This window comes from Meleagris gallopavo, chromosome 8 (assembly GCF_000146605.3).
Source record: "Meleagris gallopavo isolate NT-WF06-2002-E0010 breed Aviagen turkey brand Nicholas breeding stock chromosome 8, Turkey_5.1, whole genome shotgun sequence".
Lineage (NCBI taxonomy): Eukaryota > Metazoa > Chordata > Aves > Galliformes > Phasianidae > Meleagris > Meleagris gallopavo.
Window position 1 is genome coordinate 17,421,629 of NC_015018.2, and position 23,540 is coordinate 17,445,168.

Here is a 23,540-nt window from a genome sequence, read left to right on the forward strand (position 1 = left end):
CGCGTCGCTCCCGAGCGGGGCTTCCCCGATCTTTTAAGCGTAGCGGGGAAAGGCTTTAACGGAATCAGCCCTCAGCCGCTGATTGGAGACGCATGTCCTCGCCGCGGCAGCGAGCAGGCACCTTGGCTGCCTGAGCCGGCGGGGTGGGAGCGAGGGAGCGGCGAGAAATCCCCGCTAAAAGGCAGAAGCGAGCACAGAACGGGAGATGCCAAAGGAGCGAAGGGCGGGTGGACGGGGGCGGTGTGAGGAGCGGGGGCATACACGTATGCAGGAGGAGGTGCGGGGGCTTTCTCCGTTCGGACCGGCGGAGCTGAAGGCTGTGCAGTGAAAAGGGAGTGCCGCAAATAGCGGTCGTTTCAAGCAGTACGGAGAGCAGCGAGGTCTCGTCGGGTCGGCGCTCTGGAAGACCCCGTGTGAAGCAGCCAAGAGTGCAGCAAGGGTCACTGATAATTCCGAGGAGATACTTAAATAGTAGGGGTTAAAGGGGATGTGCACGAGTAAACTTTCGTCATTGGGCTATTTCCATGTGTAATCTGAAGGAGGAGAATACCAGGGTGAATTTCTGAAGGATTTACATGGCTTAGGTCGGAGGGCGTTGATTTGAAAGTGAATGGTGCGTGTTGCACTTATCCATCATGTGACGCAGGTAGTTCTGAATCCTAGCTTGTAGTCACCCAGTGGGCAGAAGATCTGTTATAGTGAACAGCAGTTTTAAGGCAACATATAATGGAGACCAGTGTATTTTTAGAGAATTTGTTCATTCTGCCTCTCTTTTCAAATCTTATCCTCCAGTAGCCAAGACAGTTACTTTTCTTGGAGAGTATACAATGCAATAATTGAAAAATTGTTGGAAAAAGCTACTATTGCTGTGTATAACACAACTCTTTTGTGATGTTTTAACCTTGGAGTTTCAAATCTGAGCAGATACTATTGAAAGGCTCTGAACCACAAGTTTGTAGTTTTTGGATCATTGCAAAGAAAGGTTTGATTCATTTTTAAAATTAGCACCAGGCCACATTACTCTGTGCCCCTTCAGTGTCTGAAATGAACAATTTGCAAATACAAATTTGTCCAAATGTAAGTTACTAAAGTATCAAACCTCCTATTAATTAATCTTTGCTTATAAATAAGCCAAAGCAGCCTTTGATGGATTTTTTTTTTTTAATTTTCTCCATGGTAGCATGCTCATGACCTCCACTGGGGGTGTGAGCGAACCTTTTGTTGTTTGTGGTTTTTGTCTGTACTATTTCTATACAATCAAGGTCCTGTGAAAAGGAGGAAGAGGCAGCAGGAGGTAGGAACAAGCTGGGCTATTTTGGACCAATGTCCCATTAAACGTTCTCTCTCTCCTTAACTCACTCCAAACTCCTATTCAGGCACACACTTTGTATCAGTCTTTAACCTGCACTAAAACCTGTAGGACACTGATACTTTGACACCGTTGGGAAAGAATTAAAGAATCAACCAGGGATGTCTAATATTTCTTGCCTTATTTTATTGCAGAACAGCAGGAATTCTGAGTCTTTAAAGCTCTGGTACTTTGACTCTTTTATGCAGCTGAGATGATGAAATAAAAATGTGTTTGGTAAAGGAATTCAAATTAGCACTGGGTCACATAATTCCCCTGTTCTGAATATGGTCAATCAATGGCATCTCTAAGGCATCTAGAGGCAAGAGCTATGCAATTTCTGCTCATGCAGAATAATATTCCTAGCGTGGAAATTTCTGCTAATTAAAGCTCTTGCCAAGTAGACTCTCTTTTTTTCTTCTTCTTCTTAAATAGCTCAAGTCAAAGCTTTGCAAGCCAGGACTTGGAGAAAGTCTCTCTATAGTTAGAGCAATGCATTCAAGATTTTAAACTGCAGATTTAAGCTTCCTGCTAAAATCATCATGATATAAATAGTGTTACATATCATTAATAACAGCTTTTTATTTTTTTATATTTTATGAGATTTCTTGTGGAATTAAAGACATCTGTACAAAGGAACTATTGTGATTCATGCCTCTTTTGTCATACAACATACATGTGCGAAATACATAGGGAAAATGGAGGAGGGGATATGGAGCATCAGGAAGGGAATCTTTTTGTTCTATGACAAAATAACTTATTAACTCACTTCAGAGTTAGAACTCTAAAATCTATATTAAAATAATTTTGCCTGTCTCTTTTAGTAGTAAAGTTGGTAGCAGGAATAAAGAAGGTTAGAACTCCAGGGAAGTTGATGAAACATAAATTATTACTAAATTTGGGCTTCAGTCCAATTTTCTGCCTGCTACTTATTGTAGGACAGCTCATTCATTTTTCACTCATAAAAATATTGTGCTATGTGTAATGCTACACCATTAGGTAGGACCATACTGCACCATTCCTTAAGTATATAATATATTAATTAGAAATTAACCGGGTAAAATGCAGTGGACTGCAGGTTCTCTTAGAAATTGATGGCAGAACTCTAAAACCCTTTTCATACTCCATCCAAAATCACATGGTGTGACAAGAATGATATACGGTCAGTAAAAAAATGCTGTTGTATGTTCAATTTCTTTTTCTAACAGTACTGAAATTATTTTCATACCTCAGAAAATAAACAAAGCAGCATCAGTACTTTTTATGGGTTAGAGCAAGTAGGATGATCAGAGCTTATATAGAGCCCTGGAAGGCTCATAACGTTGAGAGAAGACTTTGGGCATATAATGCAGTGCGTGCTGTTGGTACAGAAAGCTTTGCCTCTCGAATAACAGCTGTCTCAGTCCATTCCATCACTCAAGAACAAGTTTCCACCTTTGATTTCTGTTCTGGATCCACACTCTCTTCTTCTGGTCTCTGATAAGCATAACCTTCCTTCCTGCCTGGCTTCCCATCCTTCCTCTTAGTGACAGAAGTTTATCCTGTCCACCTTGCCAAGAGGCAAGAACTGCCTATATCCCTATGCTATCACACTGTCTATGATGTATAATTACAAAATGTAAGAAATTAGGAACCAAGATGCACAGACTCAGTTCCCATCATCTTCTGGCACTCTTTGCTGCTAGAACGTTTCAGTGCAGGAGATCAGGATAGGCTTTAGTGGGAAATAGAAGAAAATACACTGTGCCTTTGCATCTGTGAAATGGTTCTGATTGTCTTTACCTCAGATATGTGATGCGAGGATAGACAAATGCAAATATGAAATGTATTGACTACAGACAAGGCAGTAATTCCTAAGGATTGTTTGCTTTGTGTGGTTTGTGAGTGCTTTCACAAATACTGGGTCTTCATGTCTACAACAGGCAAGATGAATAAATATAAACAGCTATGAAGATCAGCTCCATAGTCAGTTTTATCAGGTTTTGAGTGCACCTTGATTGCCTTGAGCAGTCTCACCTGGGCTACCAGTCACATGGTCAGGAGCACTATTTAAGCCCAGACCTCAGGGTTACATTCTCATTTGTGTGTTGATTTGAAGAGCTCCTATCTCTGGTATTGCTTGTGAGCTGCTCTTTGGATTTTCTGGATGGACCTTGAAGTTGATTTGCTGCTTTTTTCATTCTGGAGTATCTATAGGATCTGCGGCTGCCGTGCTGTGCTTTCCCAGCTCAGGTACTGTCAGGCTGTGCTTGGAGTGGGAGATTACTGCCTGGGCTGTGCTGGGCCTTCTCTAGAATGGCCTTTTCGTGGGGAGCGTGAGGCTTTCTCTATTCTTTGATAAATTAATCTGTATTCATTAACTAATACATGTACTGTCTTGGCACGCTTACCAGGCTATCTGCAGGCCTTATGAATGGAGAGAAACCTAACAAAAGCCCTGTATCAGGGAGCTTACTCTTAATCATAAGTAGTAGCATTGTTGTAGGCTATTGTTCTAATGTTTACATTGCTGGCATTGTATCTGAGTAATCAAGTTATGATGCCTTTGTAATCAGTGGGGGAGAAACTGAGGCTGACTTATCACAGTTGGTAGCACTGTGTAATATGTCCAAAGGTATACTTATGTCTATGTGCTTGGCCACTCTATAGCTTTTAACTGTTTACAAAAGTAATCTAGTTAAGATGTGTGGGCTGGCTGTGTGAGGTGGAGAGTGCCTTTCATTTCTTCTTAGTTTTGCTGCAATATGATGGCTCTTGCTGTTATCCAGCCTCAGGATTAGCATTTTGTAAGTTTAACTATAGTGTCACTTTATGTAACTTGTAAGCAATAGGTATTGGCATTCTGATGTGTTATTTCCATGAGTAATGAAAGTATCACAATTGTTTCTTTTCTGGTTTTATTTCACTGGGAGTTGAGGATATGTTCATTCATACTTGAAAGATGTCATGAAATGCTATACTTACGGTAGGTTTATCCATTTGGAATCCTATTCTTCTGTTTCTGCCTTGTGGTCCACTGTTTATCCTTCTGATAAGGATAGCCTAGACTAGTAGCAGACAAGCTAATTTTGTTGGTACCCACAGCTGCCAGGATCTGCTGGAAGATTTTCTCCAGGTGTATGTTACTAAATGGAATCCCTTCATCTTGGTAGTTTAATTTATCAGAGATGCCAGCCAGCTGGTATGAGCTAAAAAGGTAGTTCTGTGATGTTACTAGGAACTGGCCTGAAATAAAGACAATGATTTATTTTAAAGCAAGCAACTTAACCTTTTCAGTGACCCATGAACCACCACAAACCCTTATGTAGGGAGAAAAAGAATATATATGTATGTTAACTGCTGAGTCATGGCCTGAACTGCTGATTGAGCACCTGGGGAAAAGACCTGGTCAGCCCTGGGAGCACAGGTGAAGGCAATTCAGCTGTGTGACCAGAAGGGGTGGGGCCTGGCTGTACCTCTCTTAAACCTCATTTGAGGGCTGACTGCCACTGGGGAGGGTCTCTGGTTGGAGATCCTCCCTTGTGATGTTTTCCCTGTGAGCCTCCATCTTCAGGGTTGGGTGAGTACTTCTCCTTTGAATTCCTTTCCATTCATGCTAGTCTGTTTGCCATTACACCTCCTGTATTGCTGTTCCACAGCACTGATATTTCTGATTGTTACAGTATATTTCTTTCCATTGAGAAATGGAAGAAAACTTTCCCAGTGGAAATTCCAGTGGTAACTCATGCAAGCTGAGAACCAGGTTGGTAATGCTGCTTTGGAATTCTCTTGTACTGAAGTACTTCCTGTCTCTGGAGACATCTCCTTATTGTGGAAGGATGTATCACAAGTGCCTCGTTGCTGTGCTTCCTGGGGTATGCGCTGTCTCCTTCGCTGGGTTGGAAAGCTACAGACCATCCAGGAGAAGGAGAGCACAAGAAATCTAAGCACCCAGATTGTTGTGGTAGCAAAAATCGACAGATTTTCAGGTAGAATAGTATGGGGTGGGTGGGGAGATGAATCCAATTTCCTGCTCAAAAGCAATTTTGAGGAAATATTTCCAGCAGCTCCAGGAACCAGTCTCTATGTTCTAGCCAGCAGCCTACAGAGCTTTGAATGTTCTGTCCTTTTACTCAGTTTGTTTCCTAGGAAGCAAAGGCTCTTGCTGAGTTCAGTGCTCAGTACAAGTTCAGAACTCAGCCTGGTACACTTCAGAGTGAGATAAATACCTGCTGAGCAAGTTGCCAAAATAAACACCAGTGTGTTTTGGGAGAACTGGCAGGAGTGGGAGATGGGGTAGGCTGGATAAGGCTGCAGTGTGCCATTATAGGAAGTGTCTGTTCTGTGATGGCCAGCTGTGATTTGCATCTCCACTCTCCTGTTTACAAGTGGAATTTGAGGAAATTTGTGGAAAGGCTGGGCTGGTGGGGTGGAAGAGGGGGTGGGATGGAAGAGGAGGGGGAGTTATATGTGGAATTTAGGAGAAGGCAACAGCAGCTGGGAACAATCGATGATTACATCTTGGTTTGCAAAGATTTTCTTGCAAATTGGGTTGGGATCTCTCCAGGATTTTCATAGTCTGAGTAATGCTGCAGTCAAGAGGATGTATTGAGCTGATAGTAGAGAAGGGTTTCTGCACATGGTGGACTAGGTTAGTCAGATGCTGGGGGAAATCTTAGAAGCATGATGAGCTGCTCCTGACCAGTAGATGGCAAGCGTGTCCCTAAGTCAAACCTAACCCATTGCTCTTTCGGGCATTGGACACTGCTGTGTCCTTAGGATGTTAGGATCTCTTAAGATACTGTAGCATTTTTCCAGTAAGTAGCACTGTCAGGAAGCACCAGTTTTTCCAGCTTGTGTATTCATAGTTTTCCCAGACTTAAGGAGACCATCATGATAGCTTTGGCAGACTTCTGCGGGGTGCTTTTGGGAGACTCTAGGTCAATGAGATGCACATAGTATTTGTGGATCCCCCTTGAACTATAACAGCTGCTTTAGGGATCCATGAAAACTTCTCTACAAGTAATGGAGATCCAATAAACAAGATCTGTATCTTCATTAATATTTAAGATGTCCATGTTATTTGTATTTAGAACTTGTTGGGCTTTGGTTCCTCTGCAGGTTCAGAATCACAGCATGGTGTCAGTGCATAAATGAGTTCTCATGCCCTTCTGGAAGAAGCAGTGTTGTTGGAATGAATGAAGGCAACTATGAAACTACAAAAGCTTGACATAAAATTTAGCTATAGTAACTATGACAGATAACAAGGGAATCTACTTGGTGTAAAAGCTTATCAGGCATCTGTTTTCAAACTATGTACAATATAGCTTTGTTGCATGCTCATCTTCCCTTTGTTTGAGATGCAGGAACAGTTTTTTACCTGGTCTGTAATCTTTCTTTGGAGCAAATGCTCTTCATTCTACTGTTAACAGTAAGAGCACACACACATTTTTATAGTTGTCTGGTTTTGTACTGGTATTCTTCTCTCTGCACTACAAATATAAAAACGCATATTTTTTTAGATACATTATTTTCCTGAGCTCAATCATATGGGCATTCTGAATGTGAAGGTGACTTTTTCAGAATGTACAGAAGCAATTGAGAAGTTTTGACAGGTTCCCAAATTTTCTTTTAAATATCTACAACAAACATGTAGTTCCAGATGAGAGCAAATGCTTATACATGTCATTTTTACTGCTTCCATATTTGCCTTGGACATTTTATACTATGTCAGAATGCTTTTAGTGGTGCAGGATCCTTTCCTTGCTTTTCTCTGAATCCAGTGGTAATCAGATCTTGGCCATAGTGGTCAAAAAAAATGGAGACAAAGCAAGGTTTGTGTGTAGATCTAGTGTTTTGTACTAGATCAACTAGCATGGGGAGGCTGGAATTTTATCTGATTTTTTTCCAGCTGTACTTGTTGATCTAATGGGGGCTCTTGGATCTACCTGCTTTGTTTTTTGAATCCATGAGGTATCGTTTCTTGTTTCTTATGCTGTGTGTATCTTCCTCCTTAGTCATTTAAATTACTAGGCAGAAATAATTTGTCTAGATATCTCCATTTTTCCTCAATTCATATTTGTTTTTCATCTTCTCAGATTCAACACTTCTGAAGGGAAAAGCCAATCTGTCAATTATTTTTGAGGGAACTTAAGGCATTTGCTATTCAGCTGTTCCATTTGAGTTACTCATTATCTCTCCTGTATATTCAATACTTATCATTCTTTTAAAGTTATCACATGTTGAAATGGAGATCTTATTCTGATATTCATAGACAGAATACCTGGTAGTATCAAGAATTCACACATCAAAATTGACTTGGCAGATCACTGTTGCGCAGCTTGGCTTTGCATGGGTATTCTGTTTGTTGTAAAAAGAACGGAAGGGGTGTTTTGTTTTTTTTCCAGTCATACTAAGTTACAGGCCAAAATGAAAGTTAATGTAGTTAACTTGGGAGTTGCACCCAAAATTAATTTGGCCCTGTCATTGTTAAATACTTGCTGTGATTGATCTTTACTTTTTCAGAAAGAGATTATACTAGAACAGCAACCACAGAAATCATCGGTTGTGACTCCACCAAAGTTCTTGTTCCATGTGAAATAAAATGCTTTGTTCTTCACTCGCGCTAAATTTTCATGAACATTATATAACTCTGAAGCTTTCAGATATTGAGTTACAACATCGATTGGGCTGAAGTACGAGTGGAGAAAATAAAAACATGATTCTAAATAAGACCATAATAGTTCTTGGTTTGTTGTCTCTATTTTCAATTATGAATTTTAGGTTGCCCTGTTGCCTCTTAATCAGATACACATCTAAGCAAATTAAGACCCATTTATAGCATATCTTGTGAATTCAAAAATACTTTTTTTCACCTTTAGGATCCTCCCAAGGTCTGTGCTGGAGTTTTTTTTTTCAATAGTTAGAGGAATAATTGCATAAAGCTCGTTTACATTTCTACTCTGAATGTTTTTTTCCTACCAGTACTACTTTTCAGAGTATCAAGAAGTCAGTGGTACAAGGAACAAACAGACTCCAGAAAAAGTCTGCTATCAGTAATTGATAAGTTAGCTGGGGTTGGATTAAAAGGGGCACTGATCTAATGGCATGGCAGTAACTTTATGTACCCATAATGATATAGAATATTCAGAGTTTTTTTTTTAATGCTAATGATTTCTGCAAAGAGCTACTTCCACCTTATGCACAGCACTGGTAAGTTTTTGGTAACTTGAATCCCCTCTCCTAGCTATATCGCATTCCTGGTTGAGATGGATGGGAAATTCAGAAATATGGATAATCAGCTTGTGATTAGAACACAGTGAACTATCATACTGCTCTCAGGTAGGTGTAAAATTCAAATTTGCAAGGCCTATGGGCATAAAACAGCCAACACTTTTATCCCTAAGGTCTGCAAGTAGGATATGCAAGCAGAAAATTATTTTACTTGAAATTATTTCTACTTAGAATGGAAAGCTACACTGAGACTGCTTGCATGCATTAATGATTTTCAGCATTATTTTTGTCCAGTATTCCAAATCTTGCATTCAATGGAATGTCTGTGAGATTTCATAAATATAACATTTGCAGAACCAGTGAGGAATAGCTGTATCAAATATCTTGTCACTGAGAAGGCTAATGGAATGTTTTTACTGAAAGATCTTGAAGCACTAGAATATATGTGAACTCTTACAGACTGAAGCTTCTTATAGACATGAAAGGCAAGCATCTGTGATGAATGGCTAGGTATTTGAACCTGATGTGCGACAGGAGAATGGAATGGGTGACCACCCGATGTTCTTCCTAACATTATTTCTTACGTATAGTTCTGCAGATGGAAGAAGTCTAATTTGGTCTCGCGTTTACAAAGGAATAGAGAGATACAGAGAAATCTGGCTAATGAATTTGGCAAAGCTGTGCACAAAAGTTTAAATTTACAAGTTTGATTTGTATTTCATAATTTTTTAATGTAAAATGGAAGCAGAAGGAAGTGTTAGACACTAAGTGTGTGGTGCGATTCCTACAGACCTCCTAGAGAGCCTCTCTAAATTCTTTGGAATCTTGATATTCAGGAAGATCTTTATCTTCTGTTGCAGAGCTTTTATCAGCTTTTAGTTTAAGATCTCTGCATCTGTGTGGACCCAGTAACAAGTTAAATCTGATGTCAGTAATTCAGCTGGCTTGATCTGTCACCATTAACCTTCTAGAAGGATTCTGAAGCGGAGGACAAATTGCCCATGCATGGAAAGAATACTGCTAAGTAAATACATAACTTGCTTTATGTATGAGATAGATAAGTAACAGTAAATTAAATGAACTGTGAAGTAAACTGGCAACTGCTGATTATTAATGGTAGTCTTATGGATACTTTCATCACATTTTTCCATTAGACGGATATCTGACTTGGTTATTTCAAGATCAATTTAAAGTTTACAGTTCTGTGACAGCTGGGGAGTTCAGGAGATGGAAGGTCTTCAGGGCTCTACTTGAAGCAGTAGAAAGAATTTTGAGTTATGAATGGCTGCTGAAATAGTTACCAGCTTTTGCTGTATGTGCAAGGTGCATTTCCAAGACATAGTGCAATTTTTCACAAACAAAAGACCACATGGCTTATTGTTCTGATGCATAAGGACTGCAAAAAAAAAACTTCCACACCTGGAGGAATCATTGGATAGCATTCTAGTGTTAAGATGATGTAGAATGTATGTTAGAACAGATGTGCAAGAACAAGAACCTTTGAATTAGACCTTTGTTGCCAGCATCTTAGTATCTCCTAGAGCTCAACTGGAGAAGTAGATGTGCTCTAATGAAGTGGTGCAGGTCAAACAAGTAGACATTGGTGGAGCCTGAAGTTTTCTATGCAAGTTCTAACCTCCAGGGTTCTGTCCAGTGAGACAACTGGGAAGCCATGAAGCAATATGTCTTGAAATTGGAAAGGGCTGCAGTAGGCAATAAAAGTTTGTAGTCAAACAAAGCTCTAAGCCTCTACTTTGTTTTTGGTGGGCCAGGCTTCTTCCATGGGAGCTGAAAGCAGCCATGGTGCCACCATGTCCAGAGCCAGGAGTCAGAGAGCTAGTAAAGTGGCTCAGCAGGGCTGGGCTGGAGCAGAGGCAGCTTTCAATGGTCCTGGCTTTCGTGAGCAGTGTCAAGTTTTTATGAGCATCGTTATGTTTTTACAGTTTAATGGGTTTCACTATTAAAGCATAACAAAGCATGTTAAAAACTTGCCATGGCTCATTTCCGCAGTTGGTAGCAACTCTTTGCTGTGTGCATTGTGGGTCCCTAGGAAACACTAAATAACAAAGGCCAGCTTAATGCTATGCTTTTCATATCTTTTGTCCACTTCAGTTATTTTATGCCCATTCTATTTTAAAAACTGTTTTTATTTTTTTGGATGTGTTTTATTCATGTTCAAAGATCTCAGCTCAGTGGCTGGTCTGGAATTCACACCTATTGGTTCACTTCATTAGGAAATAAGATGGTAGTTTGCATGCAGACTCCAGATGAGAAGAGAGATAATTAAGATTGCATTTTGAAAGGCTATCATAGAAACAAAGGAGCACTAGACTGAAGAATAGGGTGAGGAATTTTGGTAAAGAAAAAGGAAAAAAAAAAAAAAAAAGACACTAAAGAAAGGAATTGATTGTAGTTGCAAGCACCTGAATATTTGACTGGCAGAACAGAGGATAATGTATTTCAAACAGTGATACTCTCATATTCACTTACAGGAACACTGAGAGCCAGGTTGCAGTCCCAGGGCAGTTTAGTGTAGCAGCACTTAGAATTCTCTCTACTGATCTACAGACCTCACTCTTCTCCTAAATACTCAGTAATTGATACTGAACATTACTCATCCCAAGTATTTCAATGTTGCAGGTTTTTTAGGTGGTTTTTTTAGATGCAGATGTACATGCATTTAATGATGTTTTCAGAAGGAATCTGATGCCCATATTAAAAATTTAGAAGACGTTACTAGGTACTAGGTAATTGACATTGTTTAATGCCTAAAAATGATTATATTGGGTTCCTTTTGAGCTTTAGGATCAAAGCTCTTTGGAAATGTATTTTATTCACTTAATTTGTTCATATGTTTTACAAGCTCTTGGAAGCCAATGTAGGTCTTTTGCCAACATGATTCAGCATGGGGATAAATCCAGCGATGATAATACATTCAGAGAGGATGTATTTACCACAAGGCATTCCAGTGCTTGCAGTTGTGCTTGATCCACAAGATGGTTTGTTACTACATTCATCTTTCTACTATCTGTCTACATTTGATACCAATTGCGTTTTTGACTCGGAGCACAAGTTCATCATGGGGTTACTTGCTATTGCCAAATTAACTTCACTCATTCTTTCCTCTTTGTTCCCAAGAAATAAATGTTCTAGGAAACTATTCTGAAGGGAGCTGATATATTTAGGGATTCTGTTTCATGACCCACGTGTTACAGGACCTTTTATAGCAGAAGGTAGCTATGATGAATGTCACTGATAACATATTACAGATGGATGTAAAATAATCCCTGCTTTATTACAGTGGAAAATGATTTAATGGTAGAATGATGAACAGAGAAGAAAATCCTTCTAATGACAGAATGTGTTTTTCAGGTTCTGAAATGATAGCTAGCCTTCTTGGGGAAGATAAATTAGCACAGGTGGCAAAGATCCCAGCTGACAGATTTTCTTATAAAAAGCTTTCAGCTTGGGAAGGAAGGTGAGGGATCCATTGTGAAGCAGTTCCTAGAAAATGATTTTCTTTTGAGGAAGCATTTCTGCTTACTGGGAAGGAGAAAGTTGCTTATTCTTTTCATAGCAAATAAGATTAATGTGGCTGCTTTGGTGTAAAATTTCATTTTTTCCATCTCCTGAAGGCATCATAGTTGACATAATTCCACCCATATGTCAAGTGACAAAGCTGAATAGGTGTCTACTCAAAAAGGAAAATCTTACGTGAATGTTTTGTTCACTTGTCTCATTCAGTGGTCAGGAACATATTCTCTTTTCTTCCCCTTTCCTGATACTGAGTATTGCTAGGTGCTGTAAATGAGAACTGTGGTTTTAACAAGAAATGTAGATAGTAATTCCAACTTGGTTATGTCTTAATATGGCGAGTTTTTACGCGATATTTATTGAGGTTTGAACAGGACAAGTGTGATTTTAGTCTTTCTAATGTCACCACGAGTTGATTTGCCAGAGCAAATATGATATAAATAATGATAAGGAGAGGTAGAAAGGAGCAAGACAGTGCCATGGAACTGAAAGACAGATGATGCAATAAGAGATTAGTGCAGTGCAGGTAAGGGAACTGCTCAAATTGAGCAATCAGGTGAATAAAGTTGTATGCTCCCTTAAGGGCAAGGGAAAGTTTAAATGTCACTAACCCACTAGGTCTAGACTATTCCACTTCTGGCAAATAGCAGCCATGAAAGTTACGCGAGTTGAAGCCTATGCGCTAACAATGCTGGTATCATCAGTATATCAAGTCCGGTGGTCTTCTGGTGAGGGGTGATTTGCTGTTTATTACATCCATCACCTGCCCACAGTCTGTCACCTGCCGAGCAGCTGGCACATAGGTACCTCCCTCTCACTGTGCCTTCTATTAACACTAAGTATTATGCAGATACTGAGGATGTTTCATTCACTTGTGAAACAATCCAGCAAATTAGTTTCATTGACCATTTCCAACTCTCAGACAGGAAGTTCTGTTCAAGCTACCTGGATAAATGCGAAGTGATTCACCATCTTTCCTTCATTAAAAGTAGTTTCAACAAAGAAAGTTTTATTGTGTGCATACATTTTCATACTTGTATCTCATAGTTCATGTAGTAATGTTTATTTAAAAAAAGCTTGTTTTTTGTATTCACATAAAAATGAAATGGAAAAAGCTGCCTTTGCAAGGAATTTTTATTGGTGAAGCATATCGTTTGCTTTGGCTCCATAAATCAAAATGCAGTTATACTGCAAAATACAGTTAGCCCATTTAGAAATTTTTCATCAAGAGGCATAGAGGAACATATATACCTGCTGTTTCAAATATACAAAGGGGCAGGAGCAGAGAATGCTGTTTATCTTTTATGGCAATGTGGTGCTTTCCATTGGGTATGTTTTGTTCCTGCAATTTAAGATGTAATTGACAGCTCCAGTACTTTCCCTTGGGACAAAGAAACATTTTATTCAGTGTGTCATTTTGACTTTTCATTATTCTTTCAAAAACATTCTATCAAAAATATTGTGGACTTTGCAATAAGAAATTTTATAATTCACTTTTTTATCCTCAGTGTATGTATGTGTATGTAATAAGTTAAGTGCTACATACATCCTTCAGTTCTGTACTTGCACTTTGTTTTGCAAGATGCATTTGTCTATTGTTTGGATAAAGCCTACAGATGACATAGTTAGCTTTAAATCCCAAGGTGGTTTTTTTTTTTTAGCAAATTACTTAATTTGGTACTTAATCTCTCAAAGTTTTTATAGAACTACTCAGAACAATGCAGAGCTGGGCACTAATGTCAGGATTTTATAAATTAATACAGCTTTAAAATACTATGAAATAACTGCACTGTTTGCATTCGTAGTCTTAAATTTTGTGCTTATTTTATAAATTCATTTTGAAAGTCATTCAGAATGAAAAGATGTTTCAGAAATCATTCATAGATTGCTGCTTATAAAAAGGCTGTGCCAGAATTGAAGATGAGTCTATAATCCTGAATAACTATACGGATAGCTTGGGAGAGATAAATGTGTGTATCTAGTTGTAAGTTAGGAGTATTGTTGTAAGAAAGGAGTATTGGCTTGCTAGCTGAAAGCTAAGTCAGAATGCCTGAAGAGTGATATATTTCAAACAATATAATAATGGAACAGCATAGTTAACTTTAAATTCAAACAAAGTCCTTTGGGCGAGGATTGTATGTAAGTGTGTCCTCCAAGGTAATATTTCAATGCAAGTAATGATTAAAAAAACCACTGGCATTAGAAAGACCACCAAATGGTCAAAGCAGGTTGAATGCTCATCTCTTGACATTGGGGTTTGACTGTAAAACAGCAGGTGATACACTGGGAAGATATGAATGAAAGAAGCTTATGTGCTTCAGTGCATTCTGTGGATTGAAAATTCTATTTCTGTCTGTCTAATGTGGACTGATGAGAAAATTAAGTTCCTAGCTTTGAATATCCAGTGTTCTCATTATTCAGTCACATTTGTGATTCTTGAAACTTATGTTTTTTAGCAAATATAATGTAATTAATGCAGGATGAACTGCAGTAACAGATCTGCAGTAGAAATTGAAATCTATTCTTAAAAGTAATGAAAAAAATTGTGACACTGTGAACAATTCTCTTTCTGGTATACTTTCACATATAAAGAAAAATGGCTGTGTTGTAGGGAAAATTTGTACTGCTTAATTGTAGTATGTGAGCAGGAAAAATTTCTATAAAATGTTCCAGAGTAAACAGAAGTAATTTCCTTTTTGAAAAGTCCCTAGTAGAATAGCATGAATGTTTTTATAAATGTCACTGGTGCAGTACAGCCAGTTATACTTCCTCCCTTGAACCGCATACTTAGCACTGCAAGTTTCTTGCATTGTAACTGTAGAGGGCAGCTATAATTTGAGCTGTAGTGTGTTGCATGTGTGTGCATTTTTTTCAGTGAGACTGGAAGACTTGCAGAAGGTGCACTGTTATCAGGTAACTACATGCATGTACTTAGAGCACGAAAACTCTAGTTCTGGCATACTCAAAACCAACTTTGGAGAGTTCCCAATTACTCAAGTAGTACTCAAGTATCAATCTTGACCACTGACATGTATTCTTTAAAGAAGTATTACAGCACTTATCCAATACTGTGAGTTCTTTTATTTTTTCAAGCAGTTCTGGATTGGGCTATATTTTTACAATGTCTGATAGCACTTGCAAGTCATTGCCTACTTGCATATCTGACATGCTGTGGGACTTGTGATCTATCTTTGGCATTTGATTTTTGTTTCTATAGTAAGATTCGTGGACTACTTTGCTCTTAAACTATCATGATTTTCTGTCTTTTCATTGTTGGAGGTGAGGATGTGATCTCCCTGGAGTGTTTTCTTCACCTTTCTGGCTGTGGTTAGGGAAGTTTTCCCTTTTTTTCTTCTCAGAATGGAACACAGTGAGCATCCTTATGGATCACTTGCTGAATGGTGTCACCATTTCATCACCATACATATAAAAAATCTTTCCAGAAAGAGTAGTGTTTATGGTGTGGGAAATGACACTTAATTTTGTAAGTAAAATTTAAAAAAAAAAAAAAAACAAAAAAAAACTTCAGTGTTCCTTGCTTTTTTGCATTATGTAAATTTCACTGTTGTTTGAATCCAATAGTTAAGACATTGCTTTTCACATACTCTGAGCCATTTACTTCAAAGCTTCTCAAACAGTTGTCTGTCCTTCAAGTGTTACAGGATCTTGAAAACTGCATTAAAAAGTGTGTTTCATACATGAGATGTGCCTCAGTCAGAGGAGACATGAATTGGAAGTTGTTTAGGTGTTCTCGGAAAATAAGGGAACAATTAGCATGGGCTAATTGGAGGATCCTTGGATCCAAGGATGCTTGGGTTAAGAGCTCTGGTGCTGAGACTGCAGCTAGCTTGGCAGAAAAGGAATGGATAGCTAGGATAAACTGGAAATAGCTAGAAAGTGAGTTTAAGTTTAGAGGAAAGGAAGGGGAGGAAACAAATCTTCCACAAATCCAGGTAAGAAGGCTGAGTCTAGCATATACAGACTGCTAAAGGAAAATTTCTAGCAATGAGATACTGGATCAAGGGTCTAGAGTTCTCCTTTTGTAATCATTTACCTAACTCTCTGTGTGACTACCAATATCTCCGCAACAAATGTGGCAGGAGTCTCCTTTGTCATGCAACCTTCTTAGAGCAAATCTGCCTGAAGCAGCGAATTAACTAAAAGTCTATAGATAAACAGTGTTCTGGATGTGATTTTTAGATTCTCAGGTGTACGTACCCAGAGGCAGAATTCAGAATGAGCACGCAAACTGAATTAAAACATTTTCAAATATCTGCTGTTTATCTTTGCTTCAAAAGTATTGTTAACTTTTCTGTATATACTAGAAGGATGTGGTACACAAAGATGCATGCATCTGAGGAAGATGTGTATTCAGGCATACTGTAGACTACACAAATGGTAATAGAGATGGAATTATGTGCACACAGACATGCAGAACATAGGGCTATGCATGCACATATACAAATACAGATTCACCTGAGTGAATGGTTTTTACACTGAATACACATGTATGTTCTCTCAAAATTGCATACGGTGGCAGAAAGGCCTGGAGTTGTGCAAACATCATTGAAAGACATATGTAGGCTGTGGCACTCTCAGGCCGAAAAAATTGCTGAAAAATACTGTCTAAGAGAACAAAACAGGAGAGTCAGCCCATCAAATGACTGGAACTAAAATAATGCTGGAGAGCATATCCTGGACAAAAGCACTGCCAGCAGCTAAGTCAGTCACACAGTGAGAGCAGTCATCCACACATACATATTCTGCAAGAAAAGTATCTACCACCTGCCAACTGGCTACTAGCAACCATGACCTGTGTGTGTGGCCAGCGTTGTTGGTGCCAGTACTAGAAGAGGAGTGGGAAGAAAGGAAACAGCAATGGGAAATCAGAAACAACAGAGGTGAAATGGAACCAGTGCTCTCAGTCAAAACATTTGTTTAATACAAACAGAAGTCTGGAATGTGTACAATTTCTGTTCAGAGAGAAAGATCCAGGTCATGTGTGAAACTTCAGTCTTTTTGAGTTGCAGGAAGTCCTGTATGTGTGCAGCACATTTCTTTGCTTAGCCCATGTCAAATGTCTTAAATGCTGAACAATGCAACAGGTGCTTAATTGGCTTCCACTCTTTCAATTCATGTAACAAGAAGAAATCTGGTTAAGTGGTGAGAATAGGATGTTCAGTCAGGTTGGTGTTCTAGGCAAAATCTCTGAACTGCTCTGTGATCTTGGCTGACTTAATCATGGTCTTTGTGTCTAAATCTACCATGTGTAAAATAAGGATAATGCTTCTCAAGCTCTTAAGGAAAGAAGATCAAAAGGAGGAATACAAAACTCCTCAAGATTCATAAAAGATTCCAAGAAGAGGAAAACTGACTTGCAAATAAAACTCTTGAAGTCTGTAAAAGTGTGCTGCAGGGTAGACCCATGTGATACCGCTATTTCATGGCAGTCAAATTTCATATTCACAGTGATTCTACATCAATATTTCCTGTATTTTATTAATAGCATTAGTAGTACACAATACATTGTTACAGTATCATACTACTGTACAGCATCCCCATACTTAAACTTCTACATACTGAATAACTGAAAAAAGTGAATTTGATGTCTGTAATTTCAGCATTCTCATTCTTAACCCTGAATGCCTAATAGCAATTTTTTTATCCATCGTTCTTAGCTGTTCCTTTCTGAACATTTTTACTTGAGCCTGAATCCTGAAGAAAATTGATCAATGATGTTAACTGTTTACGTATCCTGCTGTATAGGGTGTGTTGTAAATCAGGACCTAACTTATTTTTGTTTAAGATAGTATGAGTCTTTGCGTTAACTAGATTTAATGCAGTTGCATTCTCTTGCAACTCTAAAATTCATAAGAAACAATGTTGGGAATCCTTTAAGCGAAGCTGGGCTACGTATCTTGGCTTCTCATCAATCATGAATTATAATGTTAAGTTTGTGTTTCAGATCAGGCATAGGAAGGATTTGAAACAAGATCATTATCCATCCAGATATTAGTCCAGCTGCTGTTTGTGGTTTTGGTCAGAAAATCAGTACGAGATCTAAGAATACAGACAAATTTCTGTTAAGTACAGTAAATTTTGTTTCCAATGTATTCAGGGTTTTTTTTTTAAGGAAAAAAAGGTATTTCATCGGAAAGTTCCAGGCCAGAAATATATCAGTTGTTCTTAAATTCTTAATTTAATTTAACCTTATATTATAAATGTAGAATCACTCAGAATTTCACAATGAGTTGTTTTCTTGTCAGTGCCATTCCAAACTTGTAACTGTTTGCCATTTTGAACTATAACTTGTAGATTTTAAGCATTTAAGAAAAGAGAGGATGAGACAGTTCAGTGGGGATGGTCGGAATAACCGGATTTTGTATGGGAATGTATTGGGTCTTGATTCTTTTGGTCTTCAAGCAGTTTATCATAGGACATTAGAGCTCACTTGGAAAGTACGTAAGAATGATTCTTCTGTGGAGATGCTTTACTGAGTGACTGAAGGCAGTTGTGTATCTGCTTTGCCCATATTTTGAGTCTGCTAGATACTAGAAGTCCAATTCAGAAGCCATGTGCTGAAAAGCAAGATATATTAGCTCAGGCTGAGTGCCATGTTCATATGGTTACATGGCTTTCTGGGGAGCTGGCTGACATCTGGCTTGTGTGAAGTGTGGCAGAGTAAAATCCCAACTGTCTGCACCTATTCATCTGGGCATACCCAACATGTGGTTGGAGAAACAAGTTGTAATTCACTGCCTAGTAAACTTTACTGTTTTTCAGTTTCACTTCTGACTTGTGTATTACCAGGTTACGTTCTGTGTTTACACAGTATCTTCACTGCTTGTGTTCATCTCATGCCCATTATTAATGTACTGGAAACACTGTACAAATAAATAACTATAGCTGCTCAGGATTCACTAAGTTCTCAAAATAAACCTGGCTTTACATCTAGTTGAAAATATTAATCAAAGTGAATGCTGGTTTTCATTGGAGAAGAACTGAAGAGTCGTGCTTTTCTGGAAAAGAGTGACTGTTCAATTTCTTCATGTTTAAAATGTATATAAAATATTACAAATATTTTCTACCTGTATTTTCAGTAAAGTAATCTAAGATAAATTTAAATTCCTTTATATTGTTGCTAGTCAAAAATTGATGACTAAGTACTAGAAAATGTTTGGAAAAGTTACAGATTACTTCAAATTTACAACTTTTTTCTCCTGTTCTACTTACATTTTATATTACTGGGATTCATGTAGGGAAGGTGTAAAGTTGGGTTGAGATTAAACATTGTAAATTGCTTTAAGTCCGAAGGGATCTGCATGAATTTTAAGGAGTCTGGAGGAGAACATACTGGTTAATGTTTAGATTTTGGTGTGATTCAGGAACCTGAAAGCTACCGTTCCCGAGGGTAAAGGCACATCATATCAAAGTTGCTTCTTGCAGAAAATGCCAGAGGCCTTGCTATCTGCCATTTCCACTCAGATACAAGGGGGTGGTCAATTTGACTTCAGGGTTAGATGTATTGGACTCAATTCTGCTTCTGAGTTCCAGATGTGATGTTCTAGCAGATGATGTTCCTCATTGGTCGTCTTGGCCTGGGTGTACAAAAGATATCTATAAGGGTCGTTCAACACCTCCTGTTTTTCCAGAGTGGACATGGAGAGTCTGTTAGCAAGTTAGCTAGAAAGGAGTAGAGGAAAAAAATACAGTACCTTGTGCAGGCAAAACCACTAGAGGATTTTACACAATGCTGCAGTACAAATAATAGCTCTTAGTTACCAGTACACTTGGTTCAGTAGTATGTATGGGGAAGTTCTATCAAAGTTACTGATTTATCTTGAAGTCTCCTTACTGTTTCTTGGGAGGATGGTGCAAAAAACAGAATGCTGATCTGGTACCATGTGTAGAGAGAAAGCAGACAGACTCTTCTAGCAAACACCAGATTAGTTCCTGTCATTCCATTTCTAGATATCTCTTACAGGCTGTTGTAAACTTGACAGTAATGTATTTGAAAAACATCCTGCTCAGGGCCTTTGAAGGCTTAGAAAGGAATCATCCAATATCACAAATTCTTGGATTTTCCATTATTATGGCTTCTCCTGTTCATAGGACAGACTCCAATAACTACTTAGTGGCTGTGGTGTGCAGCCCTTTCACTATGAGAACATTCCTTTGTTTCCAGTGCTGTTCCATGGTCTCCAAACTGAATCCCAGCTCCAATAGTGTTTGTGCTCTTTTACTGTAGGAGGGGCATAATTGCTGTGAAAGCTAAGTGTCAGATGAGCATGTTTATTCTACACTGTTAAAATACAGGCAGCTTCTTCACATCGCTGCCAGTAGTGCCTCTAAGGCAGAGTAATCGAAGCCTGGATGGAATTCTGACAAGGTGCGGGAAACAGCCGAACTCAGGGAGAAAGCTTACTCTGGGGTTTGTTTCAGTTCATTTTACCAGCGAATCTAAGCTCTGAAAAGAGGGTGAGCATTCAGAGTATGCAATTCCATTTGCCTATGTTCCTTATCCCAAGTGAATGGAAGATACAAAACAATTGTGTGAAGCATTGTGATTACCTCCATGTGTGAAGCTCAGTGTTTGTTTAAATATTCACAGGCACTAGGTCTACGCATGCTGGCTCTCTAACCAAAGCTAAAGTGGTTACTTCTGTTCTCTGAACGAATTGGAAAAGCAAAAAAAGATCTGGTTTAATTCAGAGCAGATGCTTTTCCCTCACACTTAGGAACAATGTGTCATGCACACTAGATATGACTGTACACAGCCCAGGGGAAAGGCTGGTCAGTTCCTCCCTTCTTCAGGGAATGCCGCCTCCAGTCCTGATAAGGACATTTGATGAGAGTGTATTGCTTCAAGTTCTGTCACATACTCAGAGTGGGACCTCAGGGTTGCAATTTAATCTCTTCATCTTTAGGTTGCCCAGGCAGTGAATCTTTTCTTTGCTCACTTAAATTACAGATTCTAGAGGGAACCAATAGTGTATGTCTAGCACAAAATTTACCTTAAGTTTCTGGATATGAAAGTAATATAATTGTAATCTACTCTTCTGAATGGCTTCTGGTGGAGTATCACTTTCCTTCTACAGGAAGCCTTATTCTTCTACTGGTCACAGAGAGCCTGGGAATTAGGTGGCTAACTTAGTCTGAAGTTTGGCTTTTTTCATACTTCTCAATGTTTTTTTTAATAAATTCTGAATAGTGTACGCTACAAAATCTACTACTCAGTGCTGCAAATATTTGTCTCTCACCAATGCTCATTTTTGCTCATCAGTTTATTTCACTAGATGAATGAGCATCCATCTCTGTTTTAATTTTCAAGGTAAATGTCCGAGTTGAATCTTGCTGTATAGTCTCTCCAACACTGGACCACCCACTTGCCCTGAGTCCTTTAAAACAAACAGTCAACATCAAAATTCTTTGTTCACTCTCAACTTTGCTGGTGTTATTTTACAAGTGTAATCTTGTTTAATACCTCATAATTAGTGGTACAGCCTTTTTAACTTCTGCAGCTGTCAAAACCATGTATCTCTAGCAAAAGCATAATGAATGCTAGGTATCCAGGCAGTAGGCAACATTACCACTCCAGTTTGCCTCAGCTAAAAAAAAATCTCTGATGTAACTCGCATAGTTTTGGTTCTTGTTGCTGATCAAATTCATGTTGTTGTTTTCAAATGATCTCAGTCCTCTAGAAGCATCTGACAAAGACATCAAGGCAGACAGCTTTCCAAAGGGAAAGAGTGTTTCTCTGCATTGTTCCTTTTCCTTTAAGAAGGATCCAAAAATGCAGCAGAAGCTATACACAACCCCCACTAGAAACATGACAAACAAAATAGTAAATTAAAGGCTGATGCCACATGCCAATAGTCAGAATGTGGGATGTTACAAAGATCTTGGAAATGGACTGTGAATTCTACAGTTGTTACATAGCTGTGTTCTTAACAAGCTTGAAAGCAGTATTGTCTGTGCTTTGTGCATTGAAACTGGGATTTAGAAGCATGCCTGGGGTGCTAGCCTTAATTCTGCAACTAGTGTAGGACTCTGGCTATGTCATGCTCCTGGCATTGGACCTTTGCAGAAGATGGAATAAGAAAGCGTGAATAAAGGCAGCATGTCTAATGTGATTCAGGGTGTTTGTTGAAGATACTGTTGTAATGCTGGGTATGACGTGACCTATTGAGTCAAGTTTGTGCAAGTTCGGGTTAACTAAATTTTGTCCATACTGACAGGTAGATCCTTATTTCAGCCATGTTGTATATGGATATGGAACACACTTAAAACAAAGATAATTCCAGACTGGGCAGTTAATGTTAGCAAAACCAGAAACAACGTTGGTTATTGTGTGATGTTAAATAACTTCAGGTCTATCACAGTATCCATCAGCTGGCAGTTCCTATGACACACAGTACATGTGGGACACACACAAGAGAGTAAAAGCCCGAGATTGACTCTTCCTAATGGTGTTCTGCATGTTACCTGTAGAACTGAGAATTGCAGCTTGGTATTGCTGGCTTTCATTGGCGGCATGTACTTAGATTTTGTCAATTTTCTAACTTTTCAGCTGAATATTAAGCAGATTTGTGTTCTGAAAAGTTGGTGCCTCAAATTAATCTCTCTACTTATTTGTAAGGCTGCAGTTCTACTTTAAAAAAATTGATTTTTTGAAAGGGAATTATTTTTCTTTTAATGAAGCTTCCTATTTTTTTTTTTTCAGAAAAGAACTCCTTCAAACTCTGAATTGTTCCTTAAATTTTTAATGGAGAAAGTAATTATTTTTCAAATGTTACTACGGTATTTTGTTTTGGATTAAAGATGGCAATCTTTGACTTGAAATGATGCTTCCTTTTAACTTTTCTGTGACTGAAAATGTTGGTTTATAATTGAGTTGACACTAATTTGTTCTTGATGTCTTAAAAATGCCTACATCATCCAAAAAGGGGAAAAAAAAGAAAAAACAAACATATAATGACCTTCCTTCTAATTTCTAGTTCTCTCCTGTACAAGCTTTTTCTCTTGTATTCTAAATGAAAAGTCCTCTGCTGTTCCTCAGATTTCACAATAGTCCTCAACTAGAAAAATGTGCATTCCAGGAGCATAAAGAGTGTGTAGTGTGGCATGCGAAAGCTGCTTTGAACTGTAAGACTTCAAGGTCTGTGATTAAATATTTAATTCTGAATCATTACTCTTCTGGGAAGTTTCTTTTTGCTCAAATCCTGGACATTCTTGTTGTAATGCTGTGCTAGAGACTACAGACAACAGCAAATTGATGGCACTCCAGAAGGATTAAGCTTTCGAAAAATTATTTTCCTCTAATGGGAACTCTCTTAGGAAGTGATGTCCATTGTTGCCAATGTAAATATTCACCTAGCAGTCTCATGACTATGCCAGCAATAAAACTTTTTCCAGAAAAAACATGACACTGTACCATATGTGAGGA